Source organism: Somniosus microcephalus, chromosome 20, assembly GCF_052327205.1.
Source record: "Somniosus microcephalus isolate GS21.2 chromosome 20, FLI_Smic_1.0, whole genome shotgun sequence".
NCBI lineage: Eukaryota > Metazoa > Chordata > Chondrichthyes > Squaliformes > Somniosidae > Somniosus > Somniosus microcephalus.
The window spans coordinates 35,507,767-35,512,493 of NC_141006.1; positions in this window are offsets into that span (position 1 = coordinate 35,507,767).

Sequence of the window (4,727 nt, forward strand, 5' to 3'; positions counted from 1 at the left end):
AGTATGGGCGGAGCCGACACACCCAATGGGGAGAAAGGGGGCGGTGCACTATATACAATACAAGGTAAAACACCGGAGCAGGCAATACAATATATGTAGTTAAATACAGAGTCTGATGAATGACATATTTCATCACAGTGTTATAAACAGATAAAGGTGCAGGTAATTGCTCAGCCTGTGCACCAGATGGTGCTGTTCTAGACATTGATATGCAAGCAAACGTGCTGTGTTCCTGTGCATGTTTTGCCTGTGTGTTCTGCCTTTGTCCACAGTTCATTGCTTGTACACACCATGAGCAATGACTGGCTTCAGATGAATTTTTGTTTTGTGAAATTATTCTTTTTTACTAACAGCTGAAGACTTGATCTCATTGGTACAGTAGTTTAACCAGTGAAGAGGACCTGTGTGTGTTTTTTTTAATTATCTAACAAGAGGAATGTCAATATACAAAAGAGACATTCTGAGAATCTACTGCCCTTTTTGTAGCTTTCAAGATGATCACTAAATGGGCTTACATCACCAATTGTTCTCACATGAAAAAGCTTCTTGCCCTGATACCAAAGCATAGAGTATGTTTTCGCATAAAGGTGAAATGCTGGCTCTCTTGCTCCTAACTCTGTCTCTGTTTTTACTCTTACACCGCAAGAAAAATATGGCTGCCCATTTGAATTCATAGCTGACAGCGTGAAAGTAATATTACATTGTTTGTGTTAATAAAGTTAACTTAAAATGAGATATGTTCTTCTAGTACAGTTTCTCACAAAAACATTATCAGTGCATTACAGCTTAGTGGATGATCGACAACAGCAGTCTTTGAAAAAATCCCTCCAAGTAAAGTTCTACCTCGTGACCTTCTGCAGACAGGTCCATCTCATGAGAGCAATATTTTTGTACATTATTACTCCATGCAATGTGCTCTGTTTACCTCTGACACTTGTATTCATTTTTAAATTAATTTTTCAGCAGAAAACAATCGTTTCTACCATAATTCTCAATTATGTGACAGAACATCTGTGAGTTCAAATGTTTAGCAAAAATGCCCTTCTTTGGGGGGATGGAAAGTAGTTATGCTGCTTTGTGGCAAACTGGACCTTATCTGGATGAGTCGTGAAGATTCATTTTGTTAGTGCAGGTCATGTTGGGAAGCACCTCCTTCAGTACTGACAGATTAATGTTGGAATTCATATATGAATCTAGTGTCTGTGTGCCTATTAACCTCAAAACTGCTCCATTTGCACCTTGTCCACTGGACATGGATGGACTAAAGACATTTAGAAGAAAATGGGAGGGGGGATTACTGTGCAAGCAACACTGTTTGAAAGCCGAATAAAACAGAAAATGCCAGATAAACATTACAGTTCAATCAGCATTTGAAAGTGAAAGACATTTTAACATTTTGGGTGGGACCATTAGCAGAATTGCTTTAGTTGTGAAGGGTTTGATGTGGAGTCCATGCAGCCATATTCTTCACTCACCTCTGGATCTTGGATCTCTGGATCCAGTTCCAAGGTATTGTGATCTTAAGTTTGCGATTCAAAATGGACGTTGCATATCACTGAGTTTGCATATTGAATTTAATATCCTCTGCATCGTTAATAGGTCTTTGAGGCACAGGAGGTGGAATGGGAAGCAAGTTTGGAACCTTATAAATGAAAGGTTTGAGGTAAAGACAGATCAGAACTTGGTAGTGTGTGCTTGGGAATTGTGTGTGTAATATCAATGATATATTGAACATGTCTAGCCATGTCTCAGGAAGTCAATAATGTTGGTTTATCCTTGACAACTAGATTGAAACTAGGAATAATTGTTATTTTGGGCTGTTGACACATAGTCAATATTTTGTTCAGTGTTGTAACAACAAGGGGATCTCCAGCATTTCTCTTGTGACCCACACTTCCTCCCAGCATGCCCCTTGCCAAGAACACACTGTCTGCACCATAGTTCTGAGCCCAAATCCCAGCATGTCTCTCACCAAGCTTGCATAGTATTTACAGCACAGAAACCAGCCATTTGGTCCAACAGATCTATGCTGGTGTTTATGCTCCACATGAACCTCCTCCCACCTTCCTTCATCTCACCCTATTGATATATCCATTGATTCCTTTCTCCCTCATTTATGTATCTAGCTTTCCCTTAGATGCTTCAGCATCTCTCTCACCTGTTTGATGTTGGTAGGGAGTTTGGACTATGGGTAGTTCTGACAGATGCAATGCTTTAGCAAGTGGACAAGCTCTGCATTATTACATTCCCAGGTCCATCCCTAGAAGAGAGCATCAGGCCGTGGCTCCACCATCAGCAATGATCATGTACCCACCAATGGGATTGGTGCCTGGTTTTGTGCCCCTGCTCACTCACTCAGAGGTAACTGGGCTGACCATTGACCTCTGTCTTCCTGTTTGTCTGCCAGTCTTTCTTTCACTCTCTTTCTATCTTTCTGTTTATCGCCAACTGTCACACTTTCTGTATTCCACTTCCTGCAAGTCCCTGTTTCATATGACACCCCTACTTCTTGTATGTTTGCAATCTCTTATTCTTCAATTTTAGTGACTAAATAAAGACCAAAACAACCTCCGCCATTGCATAATTTCCATAAATTAAAACAGACAATTTACTCAGTTGTGAAGGACATGTTGTTTCAAATGGCTCAATGATACTACATTATCTTCAGCTGATGTACTCAGTTCACAGTGTGTTCGGTGCACCTCGTTGATTGCATCTGGTATAAGAAAGAAATGCAATTCAAACTTTTGGAATTTGTCTAATTACATCAACGAAAAAAGTTCACAATGCTAGTTTTAATTAACCTCTATGCTGTTGTGTGTTTTAATCGATGTAATCAAAGGTCTTGCATCACATGCATGTCAGTAGTGCATGGAAAGATGTACACCGCACTTCAAAATGTTGCATGAGAAGTCTCTGTCACACTTCCAAAATCCGTCACATTTGCCTGAATGGCTCGAGTAACAACTATCTCGAGTTAGTCATGCTTATTCATTCAAATACGGAGAGGTAGAAAAAGCTCCCACCGATGAACCAATAGATGGCTAGGGGAAAAAGCTGACAATCGGGAACCACTGACTCTTTCAAAACCAACCCATCACATTTTCCTTTTTTTTGTTCCAAAGCTGCCAATCAGGAAACAGCAACTGTCACAAAACAAACCAATCAAACTGCTGAAGTATTTTTTTCTTGCATCAATTGTTTATGGCTGCCATTTGTCTTCCTTACTGTATGCATCAATTACTTAATTCTGAAAAATAATCATGAAATATACTCAAATTTAGTCATTTAAGTTTTAGAAATGATTTAGTTACACATTCAAGACGGGAAATCTAAGCATCATGGTAGGTAAACAATATTGTAACCATTATATCTGTGAGGCCTGTCTCTTTCCGTATCTGTAAGGTATGTAATATTTCTATGTTACGTCAGTTGTGTGATTTATTGCTTCACTAAATTTTAGGTATTAGAGGCAGGAGAACCACCTGAAGTATAAACACTGTGACAAACAGCAGAATCTGCACTCCAGGCCCAAGACTACCCATTAGCAATGCCAAGGGGGATTTATCTTTTTATTCTGTTACTTCCATATCACTGTCTTTTTTATGCATTAGATATGATTGCTACCTTTGTGTACAATATTAATCTGTGTTTGGCTTGTATTTTGAGCTTTTGTCATTAGCTTCAACCTTTTTATGAGTTTGTTGTTATTTATTATTGCAAAAGTTCTCCTGATCATACGCAACACCTGTCGGTGTTTTATGCTAGGGACTTGGCAAACTTGGCATCATTACGGGTCTTGGCAAGGCACCAGATGGCAGCTTTATTGCAGCCATTAATAGTGGATATGTAGATAATGTTCCACTAATCATAAACCACTGCAGCATAGACTACATGTCTGGCATGAAAACAGTCACTGTGCTGTGGGAAACAGAAGAAGGGCCTTATGATAATTATATTTTATTTAATGCAGTGAATATTATCCACAAATATTAAGTAGTAGTTTATCTTTTGGTACAATTTTAGTTGATTTTCCCTCTCGTCTTTACATCTTCCACCCATTGACCCCATCCATGCCACATACAATTTCTTAGGATTTAGGCTATAGCATCATGAATACCTGCTAACCCCTTGTTGAGCTGGTCTCATCCATTCACTTCTCTCCTCTTAGTAGGGAAGTGCCAGCGTGCAACCTGTGACTTCTTATGATGTCATTGGTTTGTAGGGGGAGACTTTGTCCCTCCAAACCATAACACAGAGAAGGGTGGAGTTAATGGAGGCTGTCAGACCAGTTAGAATGGAGCATTCATAGATTATTAAGTTATCTGCATGTTCGGTTGCAAGGGATCAAGTTTAAATGTTATTGGAACATTCTGTACAACACTTGTTGATGCTGATGCTGTACATGTTGACTGTAAAATCGTCTACAATTATATTGTTGACTTTCCTTTTGCAGCTTTGATTCAATTTTTTTATAAACAGTCCCATTGCTGATGCAGTTCAAGAACCTAGACAAGTTTCAAGCAGGCGTCAGTACTACTTTTTCAATTCAAAATAATATAAAATGTGCATAAATTTCAGCTTCATACCTGTTTTATGTTCTTTGATCATTTGGGGAGTTTCTTCGACACTTTTTTATGAGGAAAACATTGCAACCTCAAAGGAAAGGATTTCTACAAAATTGGGGTTCATAATCTGCAGCATGTGATGAAATATATTCCATTCAT